At 30.2% G+C, this 27,005-nt stretch overlaps 1 long non-coding RNA gene across 1 annotated transcript in view; it reads left to right on the top strand.

The window, feature by feature from the left end:
- LOC147067991 (uncharacterized) overlaps positions 1–23,574 on the top strand; it is a 72,746-nt gene extending 49,172 nt beyond the window's left edge. Inside the window, exons 2-3 of the long non-coding RNA XR_015071399.1 lie at positions 21,922–22,311; positions 23,431–23,574. This is a non-coding gene — a long non-coding RNA (uncharacterized LOC147067991). The remainder of the gene's footprint in view (positions 1–21,921; positions 22,312–23,430) is intronic.
- Positions 23,575–27,005: the final 3,431 nt, after the last annotated feature.

Here is a 27,005-nt window from a genome sequence, read left to right as displayed (position 1 = left end):
AATAATGGCAGTGAAAAGTGGGGATGCGTCTTTTTGGATTTCGCACATGGATGCCCGAGTCCGTTAGGGTGGGCCAGGTATATTAATATGTACATTTATAAAATATGTTTATGACTTCTAATACATTTTCAGATATGAAATTAGATAGAAAATGTAATTGTAATATCACCATGAACATTATTATGTAACTTGTAGCGTTGTGTAGTAATTACTCACGTAATCTAGGTAGGTGTATACTTATTTTTTACCAGGTGAAAAGCTTATGAAAGCGTGTAAAATTTATTATGTGGCATTACGGGGAAAAATTATGATATCCTTACAGGTGTGCTCGTTAAAATACCTTTACCTCTGCTTTCGTAGGTGCTTCCTGGAAATTTTCATGTTTTCCATTGTAATAATTATATCCTACTTCAGGTAATACCGTAATCAGTTAGATCACATTACGTTGCTATTAACTTTTAGCTGGAAATAGTTACTATTTACTACGTATTGTTTCTTAGAATTATATGGAGGGTAATGTGGTATTTATAATTCATTGTGTTCAACTATGTACCCACTTACGATGCTATTGTATAGCTTTGAGAGAACAATGAAATGAGAAATAATAATATGGTATTATAAAAATCTTCAATAATCAGAGAGGAACTGAAAGATTCATCATTGTCACTATCTGGGATCAATCGACGATTCATTGCTAGATGAAGGCCTCCTCCAGCTTTACGCACTATTATCGATACATAGTTCTTCGCTGTGCCACGTATATCCACTTGGCCGCTTCAAAGACGTTTCTTAACCATTCATTCAGCCTACCAGGTTCATGCTCTGGATCTAAGATATCACTTGAATCTGTTACAATCATCGTCTACACCATGGGTGGCCTACCTTTTCAGCAGCCGGGCCAGATTCTAAAAATTAGATTTTCTACCGGGCCGCAAAACCGATTTTTTTATTATACAAAACAAAAAAGAAGTATAATATATTACATATATATTAATAAAATAAAACAAAACTGAACTTTTTATATAGAACGTTTTTAAATTTTCTGTTGAATCATATAAACTTGACTTGACTAGCTTAAACGATCAAAAAAATTGTACTTGATAGAAATACTGAATAAAATGTCATTTCATATTGATTTCCATAGTAACGCACGAATATATTATTTAATAATTTATTTGCTAGGACCCCTTGGCAACCAATAATGGTATCGAAATAACTTTTCATACAAAACAGAATTAACTAAAAATGAATTCAATTCTACTTAAAGATGGTTAAAATTATTAAAAAATGCATTGGCATCGTGTTCTGATATATTCTAAGAGTTTCAAATGTCTAGCTAGTCGGAAAGTTAGTTAAAAATTGATTGCAAGATTTGTACCGGACAAAAAACCACCGGACAAATAAGAATACGACCTAAGAAAAACGTTGCAATGATAATAAATTTTAGTGAGAAGTTTGATTTTGTGTGGCAGAATTAAGTGCATCAATATCGATATCGAGTGACACGCAAACAGTTTTCCAAATATACATCAGTGATTTGTGTTCTCAGTCAGGATTTGATATGCTTCATTCGGCTAAAAAGCTGTGCACACGTGTAAGTGTTTCCAAATAGTGAAGTCATCATTAGAACATGTTTGTAAAATGCAGGAAATTTCTCCTTATCCAAATATGTTTTGTAAAACTCTTCCAAACCAACCTGATGGAATTTCTCCTTTAACTGTTCATCGCAACATATTTCACAACGTTCCATTTGTAAATTTCCCGGTAATAAATTCACGTCTACGGAGATTGGCGTTGCAAATGCAGCAAAACGAACACGGTGCTTTTTAAAATCTTGAGCTAATATCGAATCTCAATTTGCGAAATTAGCACATCTAGCGGCAGCATTTGATATTATTTTTGTTTTCTCACTACTCCACGGGCCACAAGTTGACACCCAGTGGGCCGCGGGTTGACCACCCATGGTCTACACGTCATAATACATATATTAATATAAAAATGAAATTTAAATTGAAAAATTATACAGCTTTAATCATAATGCGTACAAAAGGCGTTCTGTCAAATTTAATTTAATTTAGTATAGTTGTAGTTTCATATGGTTTCTAGTAATATTTTTAAAGTTTACTATTAAGTTTTCGACCAAATTAAGTTAATCAATGTTAAATAGAAAATCGAACGGATATGCGATTGTATGCCACAATTTTCGCAAGTAACAAAATATTGCGATCATAATTCAAATAGTATTCAAATAATGAATCAAAAACCTATAGGTATATAAATAATAAAATAATATTACGATACAGTGAGTATAGAAAAACATATGATTTCTGTTTTTGTTTATTTAATATTTTAACGAAAACTTTTGATATTGCGTTTAGCCTCTATATATTTACATTAATTAAAAAGATTCATATTTTGTTGACGTTTTTTATGCAAATATGTGTTTTGAAACGCTACTGATATTTCTACTTAATAAAGTAACATTTTAAATTAATCAAAAAACAGTAAACTATTGGTTTATATTACGGTTAGCAATAAACACTCTATGTACATAACAAATAATTAAAGTGTCCCATTTCCCATATCCCATTTAGTGTTAATATTTTATGTTTTTGATGGACGTATTATTTCGAAGTATTTTATATTGACTGTTTTTTATCGGAATTCCAGATATAAATTGAAAACTGTGTTCGGAGAACCGTTTCATTACGAAATGAAAAATTTCGTACTAGTACCAACAGAATGGGCTAGCATTATATTTAAGCGCTTCCAGTATGGATTCTATTTATTTGCTTTGTAGGTCGTGTTATTCCCTTATATGAAAAGTTCGTATTTATATTATACAATCGAATTGAAAGCAAAAAATCATTACTTACTTTAGATGCCTATCAATCTGTGAAAATTAAATTCGACAAAACGTTTTTTATATCACAATGATAAATATTCACATTCGATTTCATTTTATACTCATGTATTAAGCATATTAGCGGTTAAATGATGTGCGAGTGTAGCATAGTGTCAGTATTTAAAGCTGTGGGTCATGGGTTCAAAATCCACGTCTAGAAGATTTTTATATATTTTTGGATCTAACGCATGGATCTAGTTGGTTGAACAAAAAAACGTGATCGAATCGCGCAAGATCCACATCGCAATGTGAATTTGATGATTTCATTTATTTATTTACATGTATGAACATTACAAATTAAACTTTAAGACCGTCACAATTAGACAAGAAATTATATAGAGAATAACGAGTACAATAATGAAAACAGTGAAATAATACATAATATTATATTTTTTAAAGCAGTTTTCTTAAAAAAATAAAATATTATCATCATTCAGTTTGAGGTTATGAAACAATTTAGTCAAAATATATTTTTTAAATATGATAATATATATTATTATACAAGTGACCATTTTTTAAGAACAATACAAGTGTAAAACGACGTACGACCTGAATTCACACCCATGTCAACGGAATACATCGATAAATGATAGTAATGTTAGTAAGTAAGTAACTAATAAACAATTTACAACTCCTTTACCGACACACATGACATGAAACGACACATAATCAATGAGGGAATTTATTAATTAATTTATAAAACCGTATTATGTAATTACAATTTTCAGCCAATGCGCTGTAGCAACTACAGTAAAATACAGAGTATACAATTATAAAATTTAAACATGAAATTGTTAAAAAAAAAACTACCGAAGACAACAAATGAAATACTACAAAATAGCATAGGTAAAGGAATCGCTTATGTACTAGGATTTTTTTATAAATTTAATATGTTTAACACGCCCACAAAAATTCAATAATTCAAGAAAAATATATCAACCTTTATGGTGCTATCAAATAGGTTAATCTCATGATATGCAGCACCACGAAACATCACATCCAACCTGTGATGAGGTAGTATGAAAACCAGAGCTATTTATGTTCAATATAAAGTATAATATTACATTTTAAAATCTTGTGAATTATTTGTTGAATAAAAGAAATAGTTTATTAAATTACTAGCATTATAGCGCCTGTACATGTGCATGGATTTATTTGCAGCAATAGTGAGTATTTTAAACTATCGTTACAATAACTGTTTACAAGTAAAAGTGCCGACTGTCTCTCCAATCGTATTCTTCAAGAGTAAACGAGACGCGATGTTGTTATTTTATGGTACTATTTGAAAGGTCGTAAAAATCGGTTAACCTCAAAATGAGTCTCTACGCGGCGTAGTTCATTTTTTTGCCAGCAGGTAAGCCACTATCGTTCTACTGCGCAGGCGCATATCAAAAAAATCCCAAGTGTCGCATGAAAATTCAGAGGGTTCCGAACTCCCCGATTCATGCAGCATTCAGCAGTAAATCCATGCATGTCCACACGGGGTATTAGTAGCGACTAGTAATTAGGGAACTTAGTAATTTATACCTTGATAAACACGAAAATTGAAAGGCAAAATGAACGCAATTTAATAACAATTTCATGCAACTACTAGTTAATTTCGTCGTTATTAAATACGATGCCCGTATCTTAATTGGTAAATCATCAAGTGGTTACAGGCTTGAATCCTGCCGGGGTTGTGTTTTTCAAACGAGATTTTTCTAGTAGGTCTAGTAGGTATATTTCTGAAATGTTTTAAAATTATGTATGCTATTATAAACAACATTGTTTTATTATCACATTATTTTTCCGTCTCCATACGAGTAAATGAAATAAAAATATGTTGTGTATATTATGCACTGAATTTTTGAAACTATTCATCTATAGATATTACGTAAAATCTGGGCTAATATCTCAAGGTTTATTGAACCTCACACTGTTATGTAAATCTGATCTCTACACAAAGAGTGAGCGAGAGACAAGGAAAAATGAATTTTGGAATTTCCCACAAGCGAGTGGGAGTTTGTTATTTGATGTGAGTTAACATATTGCCCTCCCAGAGGACCCAGAGAAGCCTGAAAGCTCTTTGATGAGTGCCTACCTAAAGCTCGAGTTAACGCCCTGGGCGGCGAAATGAATCTTTTATTGAAACAAGTCTCGACGTCAGAGAATATTATCATGCTCACCGAATAACTAGACGTCAATTAAAAAATCCATTCTAAAAATAGGATTACAGCCGTTTATTAATATATTTATAAAAGCTTGGGTGACGAGTATCTCGAAACTATACGCGTAGCTTTATATAAATTAATATAGTTCACCAATCATCACACAATCTTTTACATACTTACAAATACTAAAGATAATTTTTTCATGTAGTTTCAACTTTTATTTAGTGACTACTATAGGAGTGGTCAGCATGTAATGAGATCTTGTCCAGATTTAAATGGCTATTACTTTAAGGTCAGATCTTCTGTAGCAATAGTACACAAGAATTAGAAGGGAATAAAATACAGCGATAATGAGCGCTCGGTAAACCCATATGCAGTCTGCAACAGTTCGCCGAAGTGGAGGCTGATTTTGGACGTTGTTCCTTTGTGAACAATAATTGTTGATTCTTTTTGTTATTGTTAAATTAGAGTCAATGTACTTAACTAGCATGACGTGTATTAAGTGGCATTGCGGTAGTGCGAACTAATTATATTTGGACTTATTAGTGGAGTACATAATATTATGTGCAAAAAAATGGCAAAATATCACAAATTCACAATATTTAGATGATAAATCATCATCAGAAATTGCAAGAGGATTGAAAATGAAAACTACAGAATTTAGATATATCTCATTCTGGAGTACAGCATATATACAGAGGCGTCAGATAATCTCTGTTAAAATGACCCTGACACGAGCTCATCAATGTAATGTTGGAGAAGTCTTAGTATACTGTTAAGCTGTATGGTCATATTTTTATGTAATTATTGTTAATTATACAGTATTTAAGTTATTTATGTAGACAGCTATTTTGGACTAAAAACCCATCTTCAGAATGACAACAAGATAACTAATTTTCAAAAATTGAAACTGAACGTTTACAACTTTTATGATATGACAGAATGCATTATAATACCATATAATATTCTTCCTTTCGCACAACAGTGACAGTTACATTTATTTTTTATTTCATAGTTATTATTATTTTTCATGAGAGAGATTTAACTCTATTAAAATATTGAGTGTTAAAGTACTTTTAAAATACTACTATAAAAAATTGAAAATCGTCATTAATACTAGACTTCTTGTACATGTCTACTACGTGAAATTAATGGTAATTAAAATTAAATTAATTAAACGTAATTAATAACAAAATGAATTCATTATAACAACATTAATACAATGTACAGTTCCTATCGATTCAAATGAGTCTTTTATTTATTCATATAAAAACATATTGAGTACATAACAAATTATTACTATTATACTTTTACAACATGACATTTTAAATAAAAAAGATCAGGTAAATTAAGTAATAATATCTTAGCCCGTTTACACGTGCATGGTTGCAAGATTGCATGCATGAATCAAAAAAGTTCGGAAGCTTCTGAATTTTCATGCGAAAGTAGGATTTTTGTCGATCTGCGCCTGCCCAGTAGAACGATAGTCGCGAACCTGCCGACAAAAAACGAACTACGAATGAATTTTCAAGTTGACCGATTTTCACTACCTGTCAAATAGTACGAAATAGTACCATAAAATGACAACATCGCGTCTCGCTTACTCTTGAAGAATGAGATTGGAGAGACAGTCAGCACTTTTACGTGTAAACAGTTATTGTCACGATAGTTTAAAATTTATACACTATTGCTGCCAGTAAATACATGCACGTGTACAGGCGGTAATAGAAACACAAACCAAATTGGTGATATTTTTTACTACGTGTTTATATGTTTTAATTATTTAACAATACAATATAAGCTAAATAATTAAAATTTTAATAAAATTTATAGGTATCTTAATACTTTCACCATCATAATTGAATACTGTGATGACGTTGTTGAAAGAGGCTTAAATATATTCGTACAATTTACAAGAAATATGAAATAAAAGTTTAAAAAAGAACTCATTAAATATCGGATAATAATACAGTCGCAAATATGAATCGAAAACTATATATTGGAAATAAAACTTTTACGATAGTACTACGGCGTAGACCACGTTAAACGGCGTAGAAAAGATCCGCTTTACCGTAGCACGTATATTAAAATTGTATATAATGTGGGTACTTAAAACGTTTCATTCAAAAACGCAATATCCTCCGCCGAGTTGAATCAAATTCGCATTTCCATTTTGATTACATTTTTCACCCATTAAAGCATCCGTTCCCTTCTTCCATGGTTGTGCACTTGCTCGTGTGATCTGGTTTTCATTCCAAATAAGTAGCGTATATCAACGCATTTTTATAACATAATAATATACCTTTATTTTTCTTTTAAGATTACTTGTCAGTCGATATAGTATTTCAATAGTTAATTTACGAAGGGTTTATTATTTTGTTGTAGAATCAAAATTTTTGGACTGGGGATAATATAGTTTATCTTATTTCTCTGATAGTTTTAACTCTTTTTTATTTCACTCTTCATAATGGAAAATTTAGATTATACACATTCATTTGGCTATTTGTATGTATTCCATAATATAACCGTCAAATTGTAAAATCTGCCCGGAATCAATAAAAAAATATGATATTTCTGGAAAAGTATTTCAAATTTCATTGACTAATAATTCCAAGAATTTCATTCACGAAGAATATTCGTTGTATAAAATGATATTTCATATTAAAAATATCATATTATAAGCCATACAAATTCAGTTTATAAAAAGATAAAAATATAAAAGTTAATATTATTTATTCATTGACATTTTTTTACAAACATTTTACCTTCATCTAAACAAAAACGTCAAAATATTTTAATTGAATTTTTGTATAACATCGTACAGCAATATAGAACGAGTGATATTTTTTTTACAAACATTGAAAGTGCTTGGCCACGGCCTTTCTACCAAAGCTGTTAGACCCCCATTTTTCGGAAGTTCGTTTCGTTTTCAGTGGACAAATCGAATGGGGATGGATTCCATCGATACAATAATAGGAAATTCTTTTGCAAGATTCAGTTCCAATTTTTAAAAATATCTTTTTTTTTACCATTTCCGATCCTAATAGGATCATATGGGCCACTGCAGAGTAGAGGTTTGTATTAACAGATTTTGTTTTTACGAGAAATGGATGTCAGCCATTTGCTCAACCTATTAGGTCCATACCCTGACAGACACAAATTGAAAAACAATATGTGTACTTGCCAAACCCAGGATTCGAACCTGGGACCCACGGCATTATAGTCCAATGCTTAAGCCCCGTGGCCACAGTGGGTGTTTAAAATATCTATATTCTTACTTAAATATACTTACATACTTAATTTATTTTTGCAAATCTCTAGATGTAGATATGTATACTATGTTGTCAAGGTATCTTTGCCAGGTGGAGCATATGCATATATCGTGGATACCACAAATTATAGGTAAGCAATCACATTTACAAATATTACGTAATACAAGTGACGTCCCATGGGGGTGAGCAGGTTATGCGTTGAATAGAGGTAGCACATTATATAGGGTGGAAAATAAAGGAACGAGAGCAGCAAGCAAACGATGCGGTCGCTTCATTAGAAAGTATCGACATCTTAGTTTAAAAATAATAAAAAACCTCGTCAATAATTATTGTTGTGTGAACCAAATGCCCATTGTGATACATATTGCCATGGTGGTTTATCGCAAAGGTAATATTTTCACAATTTTCAAACCTGTCAGTACCACAGACCTCTACGCACTTAATACCACCACTGTTTAATAGTGAGTTTCTTAGAAATTTTCTTATTTCTAATAGATAGTGTGTATGTCAATTTAAAAATTTTGGTGTAGATATTTATTTATCTGTTACCTAACTGATATTTTTGCAGACAATTTTTAACTAAAAATAAAAAAAGGATGGCATTCTAAATTTGCTTTAGGGCGGCACTTTCCCTTGGGAGATAATTGATAATTATGTTTGAGAATAGATCCAGCAGTCCTTTTTTTAATTATTTAGGTCAACCAACAGAATCAATCACACAGGATAGAATCGGGGGTCTAGGATCATAAGGGCGAAACTACAAAAACACTGTACTGAGATAAATGGGAAAATATGGTAAAATAGTTTTTATTGTTAAAAAAAACAATTTCACACTGTAAAAATACAAAAAAAAAAATTAAAGCTGTTGTAGCATATTCCTAAGAGTAATGTAGAGCATCAATATCGTCATTTTAGACATTAGTTAGATTGGAAAAAAATAAAATATAATTAATGGGAGATATTCGCCTTTTTGTCTCTCAAAATATTTTCAAATAAGGTTACTGGTAAATATTTGTTCTTAATACAATATAGATAATACAAACATAGGCGAAATATCTTTTATCAAATTCTATTCCTAAATCTAACTATATACATAATTTTGTTATGTATCTTCTTCATCCATGTTTTCCTAATTATTTTCAAGATTTGACAACTTTAAGCAATTGTAAAAATAATGATATTATTCCTGAATAATGCCCATTGATATCTTTTTCGCAGTGAGGGAAAGTGTTGCGTTATATTTAGGCTGGAGTTTTGAATCCGGTTTTCTAAAAAAAATATAAAATATTAATTACATAATACATAATAGAGTTCAATTCTGTATTTTATGATGAGTGAATATTCAGCATTATTTTCCATTAGTCATTTTGCTGGCCATCCTGGTAACGTATCAGGGAGAAACTCTCGAAAATATTATCTTGAGCTCTGCAACCACGAAGTAACTCCTAAGATAATAATATGCATGTCTGAGAAAAAACATCGTATTTTTAATACAATCAGCTAGTGGATAAAGCCATATCTGAACAAATGAACAATTCATTATAATATTTCATCAGGGTTAACTGTTTATCAGAGTTATTCTCCTTGAAATTATAATCATTAGTCGGTGTATTACGAGTATCTGGTACATCATGATTTGAGTTCAAAACATTCAGTTCTTCGTCTTCCAATTCTGTATTTCGATCTGCAAAAACATGATTTATAATGATGCTGTAAGTATATAAATATTTAATCAGATTACATTTAAAAACAATTTGACCGGTTAGGAGTCGAAATAACATAACTTAAATATACATAAGTAATTACTTACTTCGCATGCTTGTACGTTGGTTCTGTTTAAAGAAATCCACAATCATTACCTCTCCAAAACATTGTTGATATGCAAATATGAACCGATAACAAGTGTTTACTTAAGTCAAATTGACAACTTACGCCAAACTAAAAATTACGGAACTTCCATAAACTAAACTTTATGTCAGTGACATAAAAGCGAAACGCCGCTTACATCGAAGTGTCCTTGATTAATTGGCATTAATGTCAGAGTCACACAGGTGTAAGAGGACATTCACCCATATGACATTAAAATTCCATCTGGATTTGTAGATACGCCAAGTAATATCTGGCAAACCGCTATACGTACGAGTTTCATCTTTGTACATATGATAGAACTGCGTTCTAGCAAGACAATGCAATATTTAACTCAAAACAGCCATTATTGTAGTTTCGCCCTTATGATCCTAGACCCCCGAGATATGAATATGATATAGAAAAAAATAATATGTGATGGTCCCAATAACAGGCGGACACAAAAAGCATATTAAATCAAATTAAATTAGATCAAATATTAAATAGAGTTGTAATGAATATAATTGGAGAGTTATTAAAAATCGTTTAAAAAAATTGAGAAAAAAACAAAAAACATAAAAAAGTATAATATTACATAGATAAGACAGGCAAAAGAAAGATACAATAAAAATAATTAGTGAATGATTACGGAAAAACATAGAATAATAAAACCTCCGGAACTCATTTCCTTTCGGGCTTTTCTGTCCCGGTGCCGGCTCAAAAATAATTAAGAGATTTTCAGAGCTACAAGGTTCGGTTCCGGTTACATTTTCAACCCTGCTTTCTACAGAGGTTATGTCAAAATTAAAATAATGACCAATTCTATCTATTAGATTTTTCAGCTATCGCCGCTTGCGCCTTGCAAACCGGTATTGCAGCTTGGTATCTACGAGAGAAATATTCTCAACCTTCAAAAATGTTCGATATTTTACGGAAAACGAGAAGGTCTTTTCTTATTCAGTATTGACCGTAATATATTATATTATAATGAGAATCACGCACACTTTAGTGCACGCTAACCAATATCTTTGTTCCTGGGATACAGTATAACTTTTAATGACGTCTAACGTTCAATACGCCGCATAATGGATGACGTGGCAACTTAGCAGGTGGTGGAAGAAAAAGCAAATAATATGTACCTACATGACCTGAATACAGGGGCGACTCTACCTTAAAGGTTCGTAGGGATCAACCCCACATCCATATCATGTCAAAAATATACGTAATATATTTTTATTATTGGACATAATATGAGCCGTTGAAAGCTGTAGTGGTGTAAGTCAAAAAAGGTCAATTTCCAGAAATTGGGGTTTTAGTAAAAATTCTGTAAAGCGTGGTGTAATAGAGAAACGTTGATGTCTTTTGCACAATCTACTTATAAACAGCATCTTTAACTAATAGTGACTAATTTAACCTGAATACATTGGAAAATGTATCATTTATTTACTGTCAAAATGAATTACACCACTTCTGCTTTCAACGCTTTTTCTAAAATATTTTATTTCAATGATTTACACCATTTTTGTATGTATCTAAACCTACCTTCAACATTAGCACCTATCATCAGAGAATGAACATTGAATAAATTTGACTAAAATGTTTTCATAAATTTATTAAGAATAAAAAACCGAATAAACATGATTATTAAAACATTTGATAAAGAAATGAAGTATTTTGGCTTAAAAATCACTCGTCAACTTCTTCCGATGTCGTCGATTATACGTCCTGTCTTCAGAGATTTAAAAAAAATATGGTGAAATACGACGTATCTGACTGCGATACCAACAACCACTACTCTGTAAAATGCTGTAGCTGTTTGGTTGGCCACTTTTAGACTGTTACTGCGATATATGGAGAAATAATTGAATTACACTTACACCGCTTTTGTACAAGACAGAATGATGCTCAATCTATCGATTTATGGTGTAAACTCAAAATGTGCAAAAAGTGACTTACACCACTTTAGTTTTCAAAGGCTCATATATCTACTTCATTACATGATTACATGAACTACTTATTTAATTATTTATTTTCTCCGTCTAAACCCGTCACTATTTTATAGAGATATTTATTATTATTATACAAATATATAAAGTAATGATTGTAAATTATGGAATAACATAATGATGATTACGCGGTATTATAATAATTAATTAAATTAAATATGCTTTATTTCACGGTGAAACCTATGTACAAATTAAGATAGCTATGGCGTATATTTTTCGTTGACCGGGGGATGACTCGGCCCCATCCCGTCGCCGTCGTACAAATCTCGTCTCACAAAGGATGCGAACGCATTAGCGTTAGTATACGCATACTGGGGATTGATTTAAATCAAATAACTCCTAGGTGAGTAAAAAAACTCGCTGTATGTCGTTATTAAAAACTATCTAGTCTAAAAAAAGTCTATAGGTAGGTACTAATTATTATTATTAATTTAATTAATATTTTTAAACGTTTTTTAGATGTGATTAACTAACGACTCATACAGTCATATTATTTATTCGGAAAAAATACTTATATCTAGGGATTCCAATCCCGGGATCCCGAGCTATTTTCGATACCTATGAATCCCGGGATTGATAAACATAATCCCGAGACTTTCGGGATTGATTTTTTATCAATTTTTATACAATACTACACATAACTACATTACAAATAAACTGAGTTTGAATGAAGTTCGATTTACACCCATGTGTAAGTTTCCGATTCATTTTATTTTATCACATAAATTGATAAAAATGAGAAAGATTGGAAAAAGCAATGCTTCGCACTATTAATAAAGTAATTCCACCGTGATCTCATACGTTTTACGGCAGTTTCATATTTGGCTGACTAATTAGATTTATGAAGCGGAAAGGCCATAAGTACACCATGATTTGCTTTACTATTTTAAATATCGCTAACCCATTCATTAAGTTTTTACTATTAGAAAAAGCAATCTCATAATTAATTCACATTATTATTTATATTACAATATTATTTACTCCATTAAACTTATGTATTTCCAAGATTGAACGTATACAATATTAACAATAAATGTCTTAAATAGTATAAATTACACTAGATTTATTTTTGACCGAGTTTATCAATGTTATTTGTAAATATAAAATTTTTATATTAACAATGGAGAAAAATGCCGATCCCGGGATTGTCAAATTATAATCCCGAAATCCCGGGATCAGAATTTTAGCTCGGGATTGGATTCCCTACTCATATCCCATTAATAAAATCTATTATAAAAAGCTTGATACACAATGTATAATATGAGAAAGTAGGTAGGTGTATATATTTAATAATTAATGACTAAACCTCACCAACTAGAAAGTTGTCGAGCCGCCACTGCCTATATAGATACGGCCGTGACTTGACTGATGTGCGATTTTCGCATTTATAAAAGCGCGAGTTTTTGAATGATTTCGCATTAAAATACTGTACGCTGTTTCATATATTGCTTTATACATCGAAGATTTATGGGATGGCTTACTTTTTATGCGAAACATGAACGAGTGTTCCGATCGACACGTGTACTTCGGTTGTAAATTTAATAATAATTTATTCATTTCTGTAGGTAGAATATCAAAATATAATATCCTGACAAGCTATCAAAAAACGAATGTAGAATATAATACCGTATCAATAGGTATAGGTACAATATTATTTCTGTCTATGGTTTTGCGATGAGCTAACCGTAAAAAATCTAAATAAATCTGGATTTCATTCTTGGCGAGTTAACACTCATTTTAATTTGCACTAATTTGATTTAATATGTGGTTGGTTATAACTTTAGACGTCTAAATCAGTATTTTCCAACCTTTTTACACATGCGTACTCGTAAAAATAGGAGAAATATTTCAGGGACTGATAACGCAGAAAGAAACTAATATCAATATAATATTTCGTAGTATTCAATCTCATATTATAACATAATATACCACTGGCAAAGGGTGGAGGTAGGGTGTTAAGATTTGACATTAATAGTGCACATTAAACTTTGTCAATCATACGTATTTGTTTTCAATGAATTAAGACTACAATTTGTAGATAGTTTTAGTAAGTTTTTAAATATAAATTAAATCCTGCCTAAACCAAATCATAATAGTTTGGGTACGCTATGGGCGATCCGACAACAAATTTTCACATTTTTTCAGTCATACTTATTTGTTTTAGTTAATTTAAGAATATATTATGATGGTGTTGGTTAGTTTTTTTTTTAATTCAAGCCCTGCCTAAACTAAATCATAATAGATAAAATATATTCTGGTATCTGTAAAATATCTAAAACTATGTTTGCTTTGATGGAATAATTTTATACTTATACTTTTTTACTATTATCTATTGTGGCTTGGTATTCCGCTGGGTTTAATTATTTTTAAAAAACTATCAACACTACCTGGAATTCAATGAAAACAAGTCCGTACATACGTATGACTGACAAAGTATAGTGTGCAATATTCATTATTTATATCGAATCTTAACAGCCTACCTCCATATTTATTATAGCAGACAGATAACAGTCTGATTGCGAATACAAAAATATATTATTTGACGCAATTGGTTTGTCAGAAGATATAAAAGGGGGCCTCAAAATAGTTCAAACCAGTCAAACAATAATTAATAAATTGCCTATAACAAAATCTTAAAAATATGCGTATTTCCCACAATTTGACTGTAAAATATTACCCAAAGCATAACAGAATGCATGCAACTAACAACAAAAGAGTCCACAATATAACCAACTCAAGCTTATTTTCTTAATTTCATTTGTTTTTTATTTCGTATGTTTTAAAGGCAATCGATGCCTTCAACCGCCATGTTCCTAAACCCACCACTGCAAACACTCAGCTCTTTAAAGTTTAAATACATGTAGTTAATGATACATACATGTTGGGAGATATTTAGCGTATCATTAATAAGATTGGAGACAATAAAATGTATAAGAAAAACATTGTAATTTATTTATAATATTATCTAAACGAATAGTTACAATATTTATAATACTTGTATATTATTACACAATTACTTTTTATGATCCATAAATATTGATTATAATATATAATATTCCCGTCATATTGATATAAAAATAAGGTACGAGTAAGTAACTAATATCCATAAATATTATATATTTAAATATAAAATATATTACGCAATTTATCAAATTATTTTCCTTATAATCTATTTGTTTACATGTAAAAAATGTGATCTTTTTGGGTTATCTATAGAAGCTTTTAAGATATAAGATGAAAAAAAAACACTCAATGTGAAATTCGTAACTCAATTATAGATAGCGTTTCTTTTTGGTAATTATTCAATTAACCGAACAAGATTGATGAAAATAAAAATTCTGGCGAAAGTTTGTGAGATTGATGGAAATTGCAAGCCTCCAACCATCGTTAGTATTTAAAAAAAAAAAACAAAAAAATGTATAATGAACTGAGCATTTTTAATTTGTAAAATAAAAAGTAATTAGTTATTCGTTATTTTTTATGTTATTATTTTTCTCAAAAAAGAAAACAATAAGTACGCGAAGGAATGTTAATTATATACTGAAAACAACTCATGAATTTAATTTTTAGGGGTTTTTTTAATTATACGTAGACGTAGGTGCTATTACTACTAGTATACATTTTTTACTATTACAAGCGATGATATAACCATAAAAAGATGATTCCTAGCTAAGCATATTTCTTACACACGGTGGACATGGTTGTAAAATCGTGTTTTTAAAGGTTTCACGGGTAAATTTCACCATAGAATCTTCCCAATAAAACGTCCATTGTTTTTATTCTTCTTCGTAAAAGTTTTATGGACAATTGAGCGAAACACACGCCAGAGATTTTCTTTTGTTATGTATTGTAACCTTTTGTGACGCTTCGGGTACCGTTCGGATTCAGAGATAAAGACAATAGGCTTGAGTTTTCGTATATGTAAGGTCCAGTTTTATCTCATTATTACAAACAATAACAAAACAAATTACAACTATATAATATACCAGCATCGGTAGATATTGTAAGACCATTAAATATACACGTGTTAGATCAGCCGTCGGCAACCGGCGGTCCACGGTCAGTAAGTGATCCATACGTCCATTTTTTGCCTCCTATAAATAGTTTATCATACTAACATAACTTACGACCCTTATAAATTGAATTATTTCAGTTATAATTTGTATAGAAATAAAAATCTACTTGTTGTATGCTGCATATCTTCAGTTATCTGCAGTTTGATGATAAATACAAAACCACACTTTCATTCGTATTCTTTCGGAGTTTGACACGTGGAAGATTTGGATTTCCATCCAAAAAATACAGCGAAATGACGAACGTAGGTACCACTATGACTGAACACAGATAGGAAATTTGTTATTAAAGCATTCACGTTTGGAAACAAACACATTTTCTGGCAAGAGTTTTAGAAAGAATAAAATTTCTTCTAGCACATACTGATTCTTGAATTCGAATTTGTACCTTAAGTTTTAAAGTAGCCATACATAGGTAACCTAGCTAAGAGAAAACGGTCATAAAAGACAGACAATTATGTACAAACTATGTTTAATTTTTGTATTTATTATTTTGGTTTTTACTTAATAATACTTTTTAATTCGGAATGTTTAGTTTCGATTATGTTTGTTTTCTATTCTGTACTTGATTAGAATAACATATTTTTTTGAAATTCAATTCTCTCACAATAAAATTGTGCTCAATTACATAAGTATAGATCGATTGAAAATGAGGTAAAATTTTAGTACCTATGCACTTTGTACCGACTGGCAGGGTCAAATAACTTTATTGTTTGTTAAGAAAAAAATGCAATAATAAGTATAAATATTATATTGGTTCTCAGAATTGGGTGAAAATATCCGGCAGAATAGTATCTACATAATCTGAAATTGTGACGCTATTGTTGAAACTTGAAGTTGTATATGGCTCGTCAATTTGAAAAGGTTGCTGATTTATGTATTGAACTGTGACGTTTGTTTCAACATGAATGTTATTATCACGTGTTGTCAATATTTCATATTTTTTCATTATATTTCTTTAACATTTTAGATATTACTTGTTGAATTTCGGGCATGTTTGTTCCATATAAAACGATTGACAAAAGGTTTCATCTCTAACGAGCGGTAAAGAATGAATATTTTATGAAAATAAAAGCTTTTTAGATTGTACCTAAATAAATAAACTTTTATGGCAACGACAATGATCTTTTAGTTATCGGCGATATAAAATTATAAGCTTCACCTAAAAAAGGATAAAAGCTTTTACTTTGATTTTCTGCCAACAGAATAATATTAGGTGAAACCATTAATTATTTTGGTTTTTTTAAGTATTCCGATAAATCAGGACATATGAAAAGGTTTTTACCGAAGTCTGGTCTTTTATCAGTTATTGCTTATTTGATTGTTGAAAGTCTTAAACGGGTTGGATGTAATTACCAATAAAAATATCCCTTTCAATCAGTGCTCGAAATGGAAAAAAATTCACACCGGAGCGTTAGATAAATGTTCGAAAATATCAACATATTATTTAAGTATCTAATTTTGTGGATATTGTATAAAAATAAATGAATACTATGTAAACGTCAGTGAATTTATTAATTGTTATACAATAATATACAAGATGGAACGATAATTTTGGAGATTTTACGAACCGGAACTGCGCTCCAGTTCATTTCGAGCCCTGCTTTTACTTATCTATCCATTTGCTGCGGTGATCATTGATAACCGTTAAACAAAGAAATATAGTTATTGCAAAAATAGTAGATACAAATAATTGATTGTAAATTAGTTGGCAAACTAATTAATTTTTTGTATATTCTATGAAAAACAAAGTTTGTTAAATAAATATCCATCGAGCGATGACAGGAAACTGTATACAGAAATCCACGATGAAGGCTGTGTATCTGAAAAGCCTACATTAATGATGCACCAACTCGAGTCATCAAAGAAAGGTAAACGAAAGAACGTACAATATTTACCTAATTATGTTTTAGAGAAAGTTGGACTGAAAGTCAAACATTAAAAGATTTTGACTGTAACAATAAGGGAACTTTAGTATTAAAATACCGTGTCCGGAAATTTGTACGTAGATACATTGAAGCTGTGAGTTGATGTATCGGAAATAGACGGCCGTACAGTATTGATATTAAATTAATGTCCATATAAAACTCTAAAAAATACATACCTACCTACTAAAAATAACTGATTACAAGGTAAATACATAAGAAAATAAGTAGGTAGATTAGTAAATTACAAATACAATTATATTGTATAAGTATATGTATATAAAAGTCTGGTAAGTGCTAATAAGTAAGTCGTACTGTAGCAACCATATTTATTTCGCTTTTCAATACGTAAATACGTATGCCATGTTCTTGACATTCTGATTGTTCACCTAAATATCTTGGAATTATATACACCTGTCCGTTTAAATCCGTGAAATCAATTATGTCAATAGGATTGATGTAAGTGCAGGCGGTAATAATACTCACAATAGCCATATGTAATTCGTGCGCACTAAAAGAAATCGCATCTGCGCATGTTCAAGGCTTAAGTATGTTTAAGTTTAGTTTGATTGTATTTATTTTTAGCAATTATTAATTTTATGTTCTTTATTATTTTTATTTCACTGTAATAAATTGATTAAATTTGACATAAAATATAATAATTTCGGTCAAGTTATTTTTTATTGTTTTTAAGTACTTACATTTTTTTTGGATTTCTATAATTTTACTGACATAAGCGAGCATAAATAAAAATATAAATAATATGCATTCTAAACCGCTGCATATAAAATAAGCTTTAATGGTCGTTCAAAATATGAAAAAAATGGTGTTTTGATTGAAAATATGTTTTAGATGTCTCGAAGGTGCGCTGAAATAATGTTCGATGAGTTTGTAATATATACATTTTTAGTACAACGTTATATCAAATACCTAAGAATGATATTCTATGCTACAAATAGTTATTAGAAGTATATTCTGACTTTGCTGCTTCATGATATAAAAAATGATTTAAAAAAATCATCCATCCTATATACACACATATAACGAAGCAATATTATATATGAAAACGATCAATGGGATATTATTATTATTAATATCATTATTCTGTGATGTTCATACATGAAATGAGTCAACAATATCACTATAAAATATAAATTAAAATAAAAAATAATATACCATATTATTTTTACATACCAGGTTTTCACGTAATTTGTAGATATAGTTGTTCCATTGTATTATGTAATACCCATGCATTACATTCCACATCAAAAAGTTTGATAACTGCGATAAAAATTCAATGAAGTGTGGTCGAGCATTTCTATTGTATGGGGGACGCTATGATGCAATGTCTAAATGCAAATTGTATTTCTCATCGCAAAACTATGTTATACGATATTTTGGCTTATTGTGTCGTTCCTGAATATTCATAACGTAATTAGCTCAGGAAATCCTCATCATATTCTTCATCATCTTCATCGAAATATTACATTTGAAATCAAAATTGATTGTCATGAATCGTTTGCCATATTATACTGTCTTCTCCATATTTTATCATGACATTTAAAACATCGTTAAATGTACAATTGAGTGCGTGGAAACCGAATTATTAGGTGGATGCTTTCGAGACATTTCCAGGCCTAAAACAACAGATGCTCCTAGTCACATAGAGCGCTTTGTGATAATGGCATGAAGAAGGTGACGCGACGGCGTTTTCTATTACATTTGCTTTTAGGCAAATCGTCTACCTACCAGAAGCATCTAGCGGAAAAATATGAAGCTTGGAGTTTGAGACATTTTTTTTGATAATTTACAATTTAAAATGTATTAATTAATAAATATGTATCTGAAAACATAAAAAAGAAAAATATTTTTTATTTTATGTCAAAGATAACTAATAATTATTTTAAAAGGATCCCATCTTATTATTACCTACATATTATTTTATGGTCATATTTATTATTAAAATTTAGTTTATTAATTTTTTTACGATGTCATGTAGAGATTATTGACTAATTAATAGTTTTTATATTTTATCGATTTTTATTTTTGACTTAAGGCGAAGTCTTCACTGAGCCTTTTTTAAAGAGGCACCTAGCGGAAAAATACGAAGCTTGCAATTTGAGACATTTTTTTGATAATTTACAATTTCAACTGTATTAATGAATAAATATGTATCTGAAAACATTAAAAATAAAAATATTTTTTATTTTAAGTCAAAGACAAACTTACAATTGTAAAAAATGTAATAAAATGTGAATTTGTTCTATCGATCCGCACCCTATTATTACATATATTTTATGGTCATATTTATTATTAATATTTAGTTTATTAAGTTTTCTAAGCATCACCTAAGCGATTTTTGACAAATTCATAGTTTTAATATTTTTTATATCTATTTTAAAAAACATCGATTTTTATAAAAAATATAAATGTGTATAACTTGAAATCCTTTTTATTTATATCAAATAAATTTTATTTATATTCATTAATACAGTTGAAATTGTAAATTACCAAAAAAATGTCTCAAATTGCAAGCTTCGTATTTTTCCGCTAGGCGCCTCTTTAAAAAAGGCTCAATGAAGACTTCGCCTTAAAATAAAAAATATTTTTCTTTATAATGTTTTAAGATAGGTACATATTTATTAATTAATATAGTTTAAATTGTAAATTATCAAAAAAATGTCTCAAATTGCAAGCTTTATATTTTTCCCGCCAGGTGCTTCTGGTACGTAGAGGATTCGCCTTAATTATCAACAGTTATTATTTTTGAAATTATCTCGTCATTATTAAATGAACTAAAATAAATTATTTCACTACAGGCTAAAACATCTACTCACAGATTAATAAAAATGTATAGTATGTACTTAGTATCGTATTGATTTTTTCGATTTGAATGCAGTAGGGTAAAATAAAAAAGTCAAAGAAGTATTGACTTCGTGGTAGAATAATCCAAAGATATATATTATTATATATGCGTAAACCATAACTCTTGTTTACGTTTCGCTGGTGTTTCGCATATCATAGAATAGAATATAAAATATGTAACTGTCAAAAAGAATTCCGCGTAACGTTGATTTAGATTGAGAAAAAAGCCATCATATGGAAATTGTCTCATGTTTCTTCAATACAATTTTGAATTTTCAATCCATTCTACTTATAGCATTCAGACGTTATATTGTCTAAGTTATTCTAAAGGAGCTTTGCGTTGGATAATACGATTTTACAACATTATTTTACATGATTTCTTTGCCTCTGGTTAGCATATGTACTTAAAAATATGTATTATTAATGCAATATATAGGTTTAACGAATTAAAAAAAAAGTATTAAGGTTCTGGTACGTACTAATATGTATGTGGTATTGATATGTAGCCACATTTATCATGCGATAAAAAGATAATTGTATAATCATTGATATACTATTCGTTATACTACTAATATTAGGTACAAGTGCTAGTTCTAAATTAAAAATTGGATTTAATTATAAAAACTTTAGATCACGTTCAATAGATATTAATGTAATTTAGCAAATGAACATATTTACGATGGGTTGAAGAATGTTGTAGATTGAATTAAAAATATTTATTAATGCTGATTTAATCTATTCTGAGATCGTAATAGTGTAAAATTAGAAACTGTTACTAACTTAGAAATTGAAACTGTTAATCTGATTTGCTAATACAAGGTTAGATTTTTGAAAATTGTTTTTCAAATAAGTACTTAAAAAATCTTTTTTTTCTTTGCAGAATACCATGAAATGTTGCTACACAAATAATCAGTAAAAAGAAAAGACATCCAGAAAAGTATGAAAAAGAAAAGGGAATCCGAACATTATATAGTGAATCCTCCACCACACCCTTGGTTCCTTCAGCTGGCTTTCAAGATAGCTGAGAAAGATCGTAGAACTCGGCGACAGATGTTTCACGAGCGCCAAGTGAGAGAAAGGCATCAAGATGAACAGCGTTTTACCGACGCCCAAGACAATAGCGAGGTTTACATCGAGAGTGCCATGGGAAGTGATAACCCTCCAGTGGTTACTGATAACGACCGTTATGTTACGTGGACTGAGGACGTAACCGCTTCGTCTGTCGTCAGCGAAAGGGTGGTTCATTCAACACACTGGCTATATTGGATGAGTAAGCATTATATTATATTTACTTATAATCGCGTATATTTTATAGTCACACGTAAAGACCGTTGATTATTTTAAACATTCACTGCAATATCTTCTCATATGCCGGGGGACAAAATATTACATAGTTTTGAAGAAATACACAAATAAAATTTATCGAGTAGATTTGTCAATATAATTGTGGCGAATCACAATTTGATGGGAGAAAGATGTTTATTAATTTAAAAATCAAGACAGACAGCATACCGTTTATAATATTAAAGTAGATTATTAACGTATTAACGCTTGTTCGAATGACCGAGGTATTGACACCTATTAATCCCACCGTGTAAGTTGCATTGCCCGGGACTCGGATCTGCGTTCTCAGAATTTGGGAAAAGGTAAAATGTTTATTACACTGTTATGTTTATTTTTAAACATTATTTGTAACAACACTTAAATAAATAATATCAATATTTATCTAAGTTGCAGCCAACTCCTTGTTATAAGACCGTCAGACTCAGTGTCAGTCTAATTACCAGTAGGTACTGCGTTGTCAGTAATAGAATATTTAAAACAAACATGCCCTAATCGTACTAAAAAGTATCTTCTTTAGATAATATTTATAACAATTATTTTTTCAACGGAATTCGATATTACAATATCTCAAAAATAAAATATTTTAAAATACATGATTTTAGTTTACGATGTGGTGACAATATACATCGGTATTATGTATATAATAAAGTTGAGGTAAATGTGTATTTTTTTTTCAATTTAATTTCTGTTATTTGACTAAATGCAAAAATAATGAAACAAATTTGAACCTTAAACATTGTATAAAAATGTCTGTACCTGAGAATCAGTGTATTTTAAGTCACAGAAAACTTTCGAAAAATGTATTTTAAGCACGTCCTATATTATTGCACGGTTGTACGGTTTTTGAAATTTCACATTTCTGTTATGAATAAGTTCTAAAATATAATATGATAGAATTTGTAGCACATTCGCTCTGAAGTACACACACACATAATATATATATATATATATATATATATATATATAATTTTTATACTGAGCGTCGTTTGATTGAATGTCTATTCTTGTTAGAATAAGACATATTGATTGTATTTTCTTTTAATAGATCCTGTTGTTTTGGCTTTGCTGGTATGCGGAGTAATCTTATACCTACTTGTCCTATTACTAAGACGAGCCATGAAGACTAAATCTCCTTTGGGATCTCAAGAGATAGCTGCCCCATCTATTCTAGTTTACCCCGCGCAAAATGGACAACCCGCACACTTTCTGTAAGTCTTATATTGTATGATATATGTACTGAGTACTTAGTTATCACTATATAAGTTTAATGTTCCATATAATGTGAATTTATTATTTACATACAGAGTATAGATACCTCAATTTAAAAAAAATATATACGATTACTTAACTTTTACACTATGACCTTTGTGACCTATGGCATTAAAACATTTATTGTTAAAAAACAATTTTAAAAAATCAACTACCACGCGTAGTCCTCCGTGATTTATGAGTGATTTTTTTTTAAACTCTATAATCCAATTGCATAATCTCAAAGGCACATTTTTTGTATTATTTGCAAGAGTTTTAAGCTCGTTAGAAGCCACGCGTAGAATTAAATGGATTAAGCTAGCTAAACGTGAGCTTTTTGAAATGTGTAAACAGCATTCGCTAGTGACGTCCGAAATCAAAATGATTTATAATTAAATACGTGTGCTTAAAAATTGTATGTTACATCTTTCTGTAAATAAAATGAAAAACGCATTTGAGTGGAATATCAGTATTTGAAATAAATTATGTTCCAATAAAGTCACAGAAGAAATATACAATATGTAGGTATCTATAACCTATTGATAAATCTATCGGGGATATTTATATTTGGCTGCATACTTTTCTATGGCATTCTTGACTTCTGTGTCACTCATCTTGGAAATCGGGAACATCAGTTGTTTCTTTCTCCCAAAGTGCAGAACTAACCTGCCATTGGTAATGTCTATTGAACGGGTAATAACTGTTTCAACCAAATCGCTTCGGATATTGATATATTCCACCAATGTACGTGAAGATGACTTAGGTGAAAAAAAGAGTCTAATTAGCTCATTACCTAGAACCTATACCTCATAATTTTAGTATTTACTCTTTTACTGATATTGATTATATTTCATTGTTTTTTAATACTGTTGTAATATTATTTCTTTGGTTTTAATGTCATGTTGTAAACATCTTGATCTTATAACTTGTAAAGTTAACTATATATGTAAATAAATACATTTGAATTTACATTACTCGTTCACATGGATTAAAATATTTATTTATGATGTGAGTATTTAAATGCCTAAGTAACGGATTTAGTCCTCTTAAAAAGTGTGCAAACATACATAAACTATGGAAAAGCAATCGTGATACTATTAATTTAACTATTAAACTATTATGTTGATTGTAAGCTTTAAATTTATTGAAGAATAGTAATAAAAATTCCATTTTTTTGGTTAGATATTTTTGCAAAAGCGCGTCATGATATGCGATTGCGAGCTTTCCCTTTCAAATCCTGTTGTAAATTATTAAACATGAATATTCTTAGTTTATAAAGTGGGGATATGTATTTACGTCAAATTAATATAAAAAGAAGTAATACCGATGAAGTATAAAACTGTTTAAATACTTTATTCACCTGTTAATAATGAACCGTTTTATGAGAGAGTAAAAGAAAGACGGTCCATAGACAAATAGTAATTATATGAATCGGCTTAAATTTCCATGGAAAAGAGTCAAAGGTTAATCTTTTATAATATAATATCAATTTAATTAAATACGTTTTATATATTGTAAAGTAAAGTATTTTTTCATATTATCTCGTCGTATGGTAGGTAATATTTTTTATAATATAATGTACTATACCTAACTACACGTCTTCTAAGTAATCTTATAAGAACTGAGCCTATTTGCTGTTATTACAAATGACACCTGTTATATTGTAGTGGTAGCTAATTATTTGTATTGCTATTTGCGAAATCGGTTAATCAATAAATATTGTTTAAAAATAAATTAGAAAAATAGTTAGTACAGGTAACCCTCGTTCACTGCGACCTCGGCGAGCGCAAATTCGTTAAGCCGCGATCGATTTTTAATATATATTTTATGCTACTTTTATTTTGATATGTGTCACTTGTCAGAAATTGTCACAATGAGTGGAATCATGCGCGTACGATCACATTTTTTGAGGTATATCAATTTTACGTCATAAGTGCAGACACGTCAAGCAGGATAAACTATGTAAATATTTTTTTTGCATCTCGGAGTAAAATGGATGTATTTTCAGTTTTATTAATTTTATTTAATGTGTGACGTATCACATTACAAATATATCTAATCAAAAAACAGATATAGCGATGAGCAATTAGAAAAAGGCACAAGATTGATTTTCTATTTTACACCACTGCAAAACTGCTGTAGAAGAGAAGGGCTTCATATACCTTTGACTCCGTCACTTTAACCTTTACTGGACAGATGGATAGATCTCTTCGTTATAAACAGTTTACTTTGACGGTTGCCGCTCGGACGGCATCTGAATTTAAATTCAGCATGACAAGTAGCTTCATATGAATTTTTATAGAATTATTGAATACCGAATGACGTACATACGTATCTTTGTATCTATAACGCTTTTATAATTTCTCTATATCTGCAAACATATATAACGAATCTACATTGTTAGATAATATCATGTCTCTACTTTTAGATAAATATGTGTTAATATGTTATCTTTTAATAATTATTCTATTTAAATTACAGTGTTTTGTTTACATCTGCAGTATTTCATCATGTACATATTATTTAGATCATACTTGGTGCTCTAATTACTAATATATGTATATATATATATATATATAAGGCTTTCTTATTTAAAATATTTTATATTCTACTGATATCCATTTTATATATCATATAGATTTAAGTTTCAATGATCAGAGTCAGATCCACGTGAGAGCACGATCACACGCCCCGATAATGAGAATTAAATAATTAATCTTGATTTTACCGTTTTAGCATTCTTTCGTCTTTCTTACATATCTGCATTACTTTTTTATACTATGACAGACGTTTATATTGTTAATAATTTTGTTTAGTTTATGTAAAAGGTGTTTTCATATTTAAAAGTGTTCGAATCGTATCATCCGGAATCAACGCGGGGGGTGACCTGTACTGATCAGATTGCAATGGACGTTTTTTTAACACAATCACTGTTAACCTTTTAATTACCACATTTAAATAATACGTTAATTATATCCAATGGCCAAGTACTCCAAACGCGCCAGTTGCGGTGTTAGCACTAAATGAGTTAAGCCGTTGTATGTGTCAAAGTAGACGGTTTAAAGATGATTTAATCTAAAAATATGTAACTATTCTATTGGCAAGTAATTTTTTTCAATATTTAATGATTCTTCTTCTTCTTCCACGACGCTACATCCCGGGGTGGGATTTGGCCTCCTCCACAACCGCTCTCCACTCACTCCGGTCTCTCGCCACACTTCTCCAGTTACCGGGTCTTCCTATATGAAGCCAGTCCACTTCTACGGCGTCAGCCCATCTCCTTCTTGGACGGCTTCTGGGTCTCTTCCGTTGGGGTAGCCACTTCGTCATGATCCTTGGCGCTCTAACTTCAGGCATTCTCTCCACATGTCC

The sequence above is a fragment of the Rhyacophila brunnea genome, unplaced genomic scaffold (genome assembly GCF_057557595.1).
Source record: "Rhyacophila brunnea isolate RB1 unplaced genomic scaffold, BYU_Rbru_1.0 scaffold_3, whole genome shotgun sequence".
NCBI lineage: Eukaryota > Metazoa > Arthropoda > Insecta > Trichoptera > Rhyacophilidae > Rhyacophila > Rhyacophila brunnea.
This window is presented reverse-complemented; position numbering and strand designations above follow the sequence as displayed.